The following is a 10,213-nucleotide window of genomic DNA, read 5'->3' as shown; positions in this document are numbered from 1 at the left end:
AAGCACCCGCATCACTGTGGATGCCGCCCCAATCCGCCTGTCAGTTGATGGCGGTGCCTTTAGAGTGGTAGACCGGGTTGGTGGTCCCCATCTTTAAGAAAGGGAACCAGAGGGTGTGTTCCAACAATCGGGGGATCCCACTCCTCAGCCTCCCTGGAGAGGTGTACACCAGGATACTGGAGAGAAGGGTCGGGCGATAGTCGAACCTCAGATCGAAGAGGAGCAGTGTGGGTTTCGTCTTGGCCGTGGAACCGTGGATCAGCTCTTCACCCTCGCTAGGGTGCTGGAGGGGCCATGCCCAACCAGTCCACATGTGCTTTTTGGATTTGGAGAAGGCTTATGACCGTGATCCCAGGAGCACCGTGGGGGGGGATGGATGGATGGCCCCTTACAAAGGGCCGTTCAGTCATTCTACTGGAGTAGTGAGAGTCTGGTCCGCGTTGCTGGCAGTAAGTCAGACTTGTTCCCAGTGAGGGTTGGACTCCACCAAGGCTGCCCTTTGTCATTGTTTCTGTTCATAACTTTTATAGACAGAATTTCTTGGTGATGGTGGTGGGGGGGAGGGGGGGAGGGTTCGAGGGTTAGGGTAGGGATCCTCTTTGCGCCATCATACTGCAGGCCATGGTCCACAGCTGGAAAAGGGTGGCCTGCCCACTCCGGGTTTGGGGGAAGTCCTGCCTCAGGTGGAGGAGTTTAAGTATCTTGGGATCTTGTTCACGAGTGAAGGTAGGATGGTTCATAAGGCGATATCCCAATTTAACATGGTAACAGGCATTTTCTTGTGATAATGAGTTAATTATCTCCTTAGCTTAACCAGATTTGTTATCTTGTGATTTCATAATTAAAGCACAAGATAACAGCATTAAAAGGCAACTACAAGAACAAGCACGGCCTCCCTATTGGATTAAACAGTTTGTTGTTTACTCAGCATGTCAAGTTATTTGATCAAATATTTAAATGTTTTACATCATGTAAAGCTTTTTATATTTGATTATTTCAATCACTAATTCAACGACATCAGTTTTTACAGTCTATGACAGTAACTACAAGAGAAATCAGCCAGACGGAAAACTTCAATACAGACGAGTGAGGACAGAGGAAACCGTGAGTGCATTAAGGAATGACTTGCTAGCACAAAAATGGGAAATAGTGTACAGAGAAAATGATGCTGATCATGCATATGAGTCATTTTTTAAGAATGTTCACATCACTGTATGATAAAAATTGTCCAATACAACAATACAGTAGAAAACACAAATATACAGATCGACCATGGATCACAAAGGGATTACCAAATGCCTGTAAAAAGGAAAATACACTCTATAGAGAATTCATAACACAAAGAACTAAAGAGGCTGAACATAAATATAATAATAGGTTAACTAATATTATAAGGGTATGTAGGAAAGAATACTATTGTAAAATATTAAATAATAACAAAAACAATATTAAAGGAATATGGGACATGTTAAATAGTATTATTAAAAGTGGCTCCAGACAACAAAGTTACCCTCAATATTTTATTGACAACAACATTAAAAAGGACAATATGGATGATGTGGTTAATAGCTTTAGTGATTTTTTTGTAAGTGTTGGAAAAAATCCCTGATCCAATGTCATCTGAGGATCGGAATGATAACCTTATAGATGGGAATCCCAGCTCAATGTTCCTTACAGCAGTGGAAGATAAAGAAATAATAGATATTGTAAATAATAAATGTAAATATAAAACATCCACTGATTGTAATGAAATTGATATGAAAATCGTAAAAAGGTCATTGAGGGGATTTCAGAACCACTAACGTACATCTGAAACTTATCATTCCAAACAAGTAAATTTCCAAACAAAATGAAAATAGCTAAAGTTGTGTCGCTGTACAAAACTGGGGATGGACACCACTTCAAAATGACAGGCCTCTTTCTTTACTTCCACAGTTCTAGGAAAACTATTCAATAACAGATCAGAACAATTGATAGAAAAGCATAGAGGACCTCCTGACCGTCAATACGGATTCAGGTCAAACATCCCAACATCACTGGCAACAACCGAATCAGTTGAGGAAGTTACAAACACAGCAGACCACAACAGCATGCAGTTGGAGTATTCATAGATCTTAAAGAAGCTTTCGATCATATTAAAAACATAGTAATCAATTAAAGCTGCAAGCAGCGTTGTTAGGGCCTGAGCCCCCGCGCGGCCTACGGCTGCGTCCTTGACACCGGCCCCAATCCAACGGTGTAATCGGCAAATCCCTAGGCCTTGTAGTTTAGGAGATAGGAGCCTCAGTGCGCTGCACAGTGTGAGTGCAGAGCTGAGAGCCGGCCCTTTAAGAGCCCCTCCCTTCTCTGCTCGCTCTCTGCCATCTCTGTCAGAGTGGAGAGCAGAGGAGGATTTGGCAGTTTTACTGACAAACACAGTCATAACTCTGCATATGTTGGTCAAAAGTGTAATGTAAAGACATCAGTTCGTAGAGTTTTTTCTCAGCAATTCAATGGTGTGTTTTCTGAAGGTGTGAGTCTTTTAGTTTAGAAGCTACAAGTGTTTGTTTGAGAGTATGTACATGAGGGCAGAGAAGCTCCAATTGTGGTTTCCATGACTACAGTAAACAAATCTCTGCCATCTCTGTCAGAGCTGAGAGCAGAGCTGAGAGCAGAGCTGCCAGCTGGCCCTTTAAGAACCCCTCCCCCGCTGCACTTTCTTTGATCTGTGCTAGAGTGGAGAGAGTGGAGGATGAAGAGAAATGTAGTGTGTAAAAGCTGAATAACTCGGCCTACGTTGGTGGAAAGTAACACAAAATACCATATTTTTGTAGGGATTTTTGTCAGGAATACAGTGCTATGTTTTGAAAAGCTGTGCGATGTATGGTATAGACGTGAGAAGCATTTGTTTGAGAGTATGTACCATGAGAGGACACGGCCTCCCCATTGACTTCCATTGTAAGCGTGAAACGTGTCTCCCCCAATTTGAGGGCTTATAAAATGGGAACCGAGCGCGTAGTATATTAGCCTTTAAAGATTTTTGAAGAGCAGTGTTGGGAGAGTAATGTGTGAAAGTTTGGAAGCCCTGGCATTTACGGTTTAGGAGGAGATAGATTTTGTTCGGGGAGTAAAAAAAGTCCTGATTTTGACAGTTTTGTCCAATTTGTGGACATTCTGTTAGAGATAGGTGAGGGGTCAGAGTGTAAGAATTGTTCGTCTTGATGAGACGAGTCCAACGGTGTTGGTCCCATGTCTGTGGGAGTTTTGTGTGAGGAGTTATAGCGCTCTAAATTGAAAAAAAATTATCTTTTTTTTGTGTGGCTCCCTAGGTGGCGCTATAGACTTTTGTGGCGTTTTTGTTTTTGATTAGTGAATGTTGAGACATACCGAACGATTGTGCCGAATTTCAGCGAATTTCATGCATGTTCAGGGGGTCAAATTAGATTATGCGCGTTATGCGCATTATGCGCATATAGCGCGCACTCATTGAGAGCAAGAACAGTATAATACCAGGTTTTGAATGGGTGTGGATGTGAAAACTGGCTCCGGGCCGTCTGGCCCAGTTGCCTCATGGGTGTTGGGGGGGCCTGGGACACTGTTTAGTGTGGGTTTTTAGTGTTTTTAGTGCTGCTAATGTGTTGCTCTGCCGAGCAAACATAATAGGGTCTTCGCCACAAGTACCTTCTGGCTCAGGCCCTAATAAACTGGAGCGGTATGGGATGGGGGGGGGGGGGTTATCGCACTGGGTGAGAGGTTACTTAGGAGAGGGAAAACAATTTGTGAAGTTGGAAGAGTATACGTGGTCATGCTTGGACATTGCTTGTGGCATCCCCCAGGGGTCAGTACTGGGTCCAAAACTGTTTATCCTTTATATAAATGATATTTGTAAGGTATCAAAAATATTAAAATTAAAGAGGTGGTTTGATAGAAACAAGTTATCATTAAATTGAGGTAAAACTAAAACCATGTTGTCTGTTATTGTGAAAGGGAAATGCAAGTGCAAGTAGAAGGTGTGCATGTTGAAAGAGTCCATGAAAATAAGGTTCTTGGTGTAATAATAGATGCCAAAATAAACTCAAGAAGCATCTCAGTACTCAGCAAGGCCAAACACATTCTGGACCACAAGTCACTCCACATTCTCTACTGTTCACTGGTTTTACCATGTTGAACACTTATGAATGTACACTACAATCACTACCACTACTGCAAAAAAGAGCCATAAGGATAATGCATAATGAAGGTTAACAAAGATCAAACAAATTCACTATTCTTAAAATCAAAGATATTAAAATGGACTGATCTGGTTCACTTTCAAACAGCACAAATTATGTACAAAGCAATAAACAATCAATATTCAATTTTTTTTTTTTTTTTTTTACCAGAGATGGGGATTATAATCTGAGGGGGGTCCAATCTAAAACATCTTCGTGTCCGCACAACATTAAAAAAGTTTTCTATTTCTGTATTGGAGTGAAGCTGTGGAACGGCTTGGGTGCGGAGCTCAAGCAGTGTCCCAGCATGACCCAGCTCAAAAACATGGTTTTCACAGGGTGCAGGGAGGATGAAGGGCTTTGATGATCACCAGATGTTTTCACAGATCATTAATTCACTTGTTTATTTACATTATTTATTGTCTTTTGTCTGTAAATATGCACATATGTAAATCTGTTTAGTCATGAGGTGTTGGTCCATACATTTAAGAACATAGAGTAATTTGTGAATATGTGTACAGACGGGACAATGAACTCATCAGATGATTGTTAATCACTGACAAAGGAGAAGGGTTGGGATTAAATAAGCATCTGCTTCTCTTTTCCAACAGGTTACGTTAACATTGTTTTTGTTGTCTTGACTATTTTGATTTGGGTTTTTTGATTTCTCAGTTCGAAATAAAGCCTTCATTCATTCATGATTTCTCATTAAAAATGCTTTATTGCTCTGGAAAACGCTTGTGATGGCGTTGCGAACTTATTCATCCAACAACAAGTGTATCCAAGTTTCCTTGCAGTGTGAATCAGTCGGTTTTCTAAACACATTTAGAGGTGAGGACACACAAACACACACAAACACACACACTGATGACTAATTCAGGTGGGAAGGAGGTGCATAGAAACACCAGACTAATGAAGTGGACAGTCACAAACAGGAAGATGGACATGGATGCTCAGCACACTGTGAGTATCAGCCATCATCTCAATTGTGTCAAAATGCTTTTTTTGTATGTAGGGAGTTGCTGCAGGATCATTTTTCACTTAAATCCCCTTTTTTAATGTTTGTTTGCATTTGCTAATGTTTCATGCATTTTACCCTCATCTGACAACAAAAGTCAACCAGTTACAATACGGTAAAATAATAAAATGGTAGAAGACAGCCGCATCACACTTTTCAAACCTGAGACATTCATCACCTTTGCCATGATAGGTGATATCCATGAGGACTCAAACATGATCTGAACAGTTTTTGAGGGTCAGAGGTCACGGCCACATCACATAAACACCACATATCTGGAATGCCTTTGTCCTCTGGGATTGTAGAGGTCAAAGATCATGGTGACGCCGTCTCTCAAGTGCTTGTAGGGGTGAAACGCTCCAAACAATCTTCTGTAGTTGAGAAACACACTCATGGCACCATCATCAGGAGAAATTCGGGGCTCAGCAACTTACAGTAGCAACCAGGATCAAACCAGCGAGCCCTCTGTGACTGGACAGCCATGTGCGGCATTTTCAATCAGCTCAATTTGAGTTGATGAAGGTTGTGGTCATCTAACTGGCTGCGTGTATTTCTGTTCTTGGTAGATAACAACAACAACAACAACAGAGTAAAACGCATGAAGAGAAGACAGTTACCGTGTTAGTCAGGATATCAATATAGTTTTTTTCTCTACTGGAACAGTTGTGTTCGTAATATTAGTATAGTTATTTCAGCAACTTAAACTCAAACTAAGGTGAGAGCAACAACAAAACTGTCAATCATTAGTTGCAAGCAAATACAGTACATACAAAGCTAAAAAGCTACATTATAGACATTATATAATTCAGGTTTATGAATATTTTGAAATTGTAAATGGAATTTAAAGTAAATGTATCTCTTTCAAAGAGTATTTCTTTCACAATGTTGAAACTTAACAGAGCTCAAAAGTCTATGTGTTAAATAATCACAGTAATTCCTTAAGTGAACCATCATTCCTGTTATTATTTATAATGTTTTCCTGCTTTTACAATATAAATATTGTTTTATTAAAAGTGCTTTATGACACTGGGAACCTGCCAGTGCTTCACCCTCCAAACCAACAGGGGGCATCGTCTGCTTTCACCCACACCTTTTTCATTCAGCTGCATCTGCACTGATGCAGGTGCTACCTGAGACCAGATTCTACCAGACCACCAGGAGAATTGGTGAACAGATGTTTGTGGACAGTTTAGCTGATGTTAGCATCAGTCTCTGTTAGCTTCAAGCCAAATATACGTGGCTGATTCTTCCTGCATTCTGGAGTCAATGAGAAATGATGCAGGAGGAAAAAACATCTGAGTGAGCTGAGTACTCCTGTAAGTGAGTACTTGGAAGGAAAAATACAGCTTCTGACTGAAATATCAGTTTAACTAATATCAACACTCTTAATGGCTTTAACCATTTAGTAACCAATGACATCACAATGAAGAATGCTACCTCACTTTAAAGTAAACATTACAGGTTACACTGTCAACCTTTGTTCAATGTGTGTTCACTGCAAAGAATGATATCATGGATACAAGAAAACAAGCTATGGGCTTTTGAAATGAAGCTTGCACTAGAGTTGCTGGAGATCAGGTAGCTGTGTGTCGGTGTCATCTGACCAAAACATGGCTCCTGTCACCACGGAAACTAACCCTAGGGACTGTCTCGCCTCCTTCTCTCAACTTCCGACACTCATCTTAGAACATGTAATTAACTGATACCAGATCATGTGTGTGTATGTGTGTGTGTGTGTGTGTGTGTGTGTGTGTGTGTGTGTGTGTGTGTGTGTGTGTGTGTGTGTGCGCGTGCGCACATTGCAGGGCATGATGGGTAGTCGGCACCTCTCCCAGATTCAGGAGGAGGCAGGCAGCAGAGAACACAGGTGACAGGAGTGTGTACTGTAACTGCAACAATCAGTAGACTCGATTGAGTTGCAGGTTTGGAGTCTTTGTTGTCATAGTTGAGGTTGTGGTCCTCACAAAGATAGATGTCTATACAAGTGCTGCTGGGGGGTTAATCCAATCTCTTCGGTCCTTCCTCTCAGCTCTTTCATCTTTGCGATCATCCAGCAGCAGCAGACAGGTGCTGCAGGTCGACCAGGTGTGAATGAGGAGGGCAGGTGGACAGCGGCATCTCTGTCTCTTCACCAGCAGCAGAGAGACCAAGCAGACAACAAGAGCCTACTAGAAGAGGTCAGAAACCCCAGAGTCTATTGACGTTTTGAAGAAGTTAAACTGTGCTGAACAAAAATAGAAAAGCACAGGAAAAAAGTCTTCTGGTCTGTTGTAAACACCAGACCGGTGGATGTTGGAGGTTCAGTTCTACATCAGATCCACCAGTAAACACCGGACCGGTGGATTCTACAACAATTCTCCAATTTCATTTAGCAGACGTTTTTGTCCAAAGCGACGTACAACACAAGCAAGAATTCAGACCTAATTAAGGAAAAGTCCATAGGAAGTGCAAAAGTGCTTCAGTTGTGATTTGGTCACAGGTACTGCCATCTAGTGGCAGAAGAAGTGTCGCCCCCCTCCCTTTTTTTTTTTTTTTTTTTAAAATATAACAGACATACAACATCACCCAACACAGTTAGTGCTACATAGTCACTAAGTGCTGGGTCTTGGACCCTCTGACTTATTCTACCCCAAAGAGGAGCAGAGTCAGGTTCAGTGCCTCGGTGCTCTCTGAACAATTGAGTCTTCAATTGTCTCTTAAAAGTAGAAAGGGACTCAGCAGAACACACAGAGTTGGATGTTGGAGGTTCAGGTCAACATATGATCCACCAGTAAACACCAGACCGGTGGATGGTAGAGGTTCAGTTCCACATCAGATCCATCAGTAAACACCAGACTGGTTCAGTTCTACATCAGATCCACCAGTAAACACCAGACTGGTGGATGGTGGAGGTTCAGTTCTACATCAGATCCACCAGTAAACACCAGACTGGTGGATGGTGGAGGTTCAGTTCTACATCAGATCCACCAGTAAACACCAGACTGGTGGATGTTGGAGTGGTGGAGTCTTAAAAACCTGGGTTGCTAACAAGAGTCTAGAGGAGCCTACAGAGGTCATGGAGGTCATTAAAGGTCATCAGGGGAAACACAAGAAGCCTGAAGCTTAGTGGTGGTGACACTGAAGTCATGTGACCCTGGTGTAGCTCCTTCATAGGCTAACATTAGCTTAGCACTGCTAAGCATTGCATTCAGGCTTCCAGCATCATCAGAGGGTTCATTAGTGAAGATGATCTTGTTATTTGAATATTAATCATGTGACTTACATGTTTTTCACTGGTCCAGCTGGGTCATATCGAGGCGGAACTTCGTGAGTCATTGCGTCTGGATGATGAGAGGCAACAAGAGTTTGAGTTCCTCCGCCTGCAGGAGAACAAGCTCCTGTGGCAAAATCTATGCTACCTGAGTCTGAACCAACGAGTTACAAAGTAAGAACACGCACCCGAGTCTCAGATGATCAGTGTAGAATATAAATGCAGATGAATGATGGTTTTATTGATTTAGATTGTATTATTGGATGGATGGATGATGGATGGAGGGATGGATGGATGATGGATGGATGATGGATGGATGGGTGTGTGGATGGAGGGATGGATGGATGATGGATGGATGATGGATGGATGGGTGTGTGGATGGATGGATGATGGATGGATGGATGATGGATGGATGGGTGTGTGGATGGATGGATGAGTGTGTGGATGGATGGATGGATGATGGAGGGATGGATGATGGATGGGTGGCTGGATGGATGGATGGATGGATGGATGGATGGATGGATGTGTGGATGGATGGATGGATGGCTGGATGGATGGAATTGACGGATGAATGATGGATGGATGGATGGGTGGCTGGATGGATGATGGATGGATGGGTGGCTGGATGGATGGATGGGTGGATGGATGGGTGGATGGATGGGTGGATGGATGGTGGCTACAAATGACTGGAAATTAGAACAAAATAAACAAAGAAAAAACAAATTGAAAAAATAGAGAAAAAATAATCTAATCCATCATCCATCCATCCCTCCATCCATCATCCATCCATCCCTCCATCCATCCCTCCATCTTCCCCCTCTTCTCCTGTTGAGGGTGGTGGGGGTGGAGCCTATCCCAGCAGCCTTCCCCCTGGACAGGTCACCAGTCCATGGCAGGGCCAACACATAGAGACAGACAACCATTGGCTCTCCCAGCCACGCCTACGGTCAATTTAGAGTCTGGATTAACCTGGTCCCTCTTGATGTCTTTGGACTGTGGAGGAAGCTGGAGTACCAGAGAGAACCCAGCAGGAACAGGGAGAACATGGAGACTCACCCAGAAAGACCCCGTGCTGCAGCCGGGGCTCCACCCACAACCTTCTTGCTGGGGGCCACAGTGAGGACCACTGCTCCACCGGGCCGCCAACTAATCTAAAAATAATAATTTATCATTTGAATAATTTGATATTATTTTTATATGAGCATCAGAGAAACATCATCTGCTGCTACCGGAACATTTGCGAAACATATTTGATGGTTATTGCTGAGATTTCGTTTTAAATCTGAGGATCCTGATCTCTTGCAGGCCCTGGGTCAGCAGCTACTTCAGGAAGTTCCCCATGCACATCTACTGCCTGCCTGTCCTGCCAGTCAATCACAGAGGCCGGAGGCGGGGCCAGAAGAAGCCCTAGTGTATGTGTGGAACACCATTAGAATATCACAGTAAAATTGAGATATTGATTAAATTGTTCATAAAGAGGTGTGTTTTATTTGTCCAGTGTGTAAATATTATGTGGCATTTCTGTCAAATCCGGAGAGCAAAGAAATTGTGGTCATGAATTTTCTTTTAATTTGTGTTGTCATAATTGTTTTGGTGCTGCATTCATGTTTGCAGCCCAGTTCTAACCCAGTTCTAATTAAAGCTGCTGTTGTGTGAAACAACCATCACAAAAGGCACCAAATTTACAAGAACATTTTATTTTGGCTCACAATTCTGACTTTAGTCTCAAGTAAGTGACCAAGTGTGATACATCAT

The sequence above is a fragment of the Aulostomus chinensis genome, chromosome 4 (assembly GCF_037954235.1).
Source record: "Aulostomus chinensis isolate RoL2024-O1b breed Wild chromosome 4, RoL_Achi_v1.0, whole genome shotgun sequence".
NCBI classification, from domain to species: Eukaryota; Metazoa; Chordata; class Actinopteri; order Syngnathiformes; family Aulostomidae; genus Aulostomus; species Aulostomus chinensis.
Note: the sequence above shows the minus strand (reverse complement) of the source record.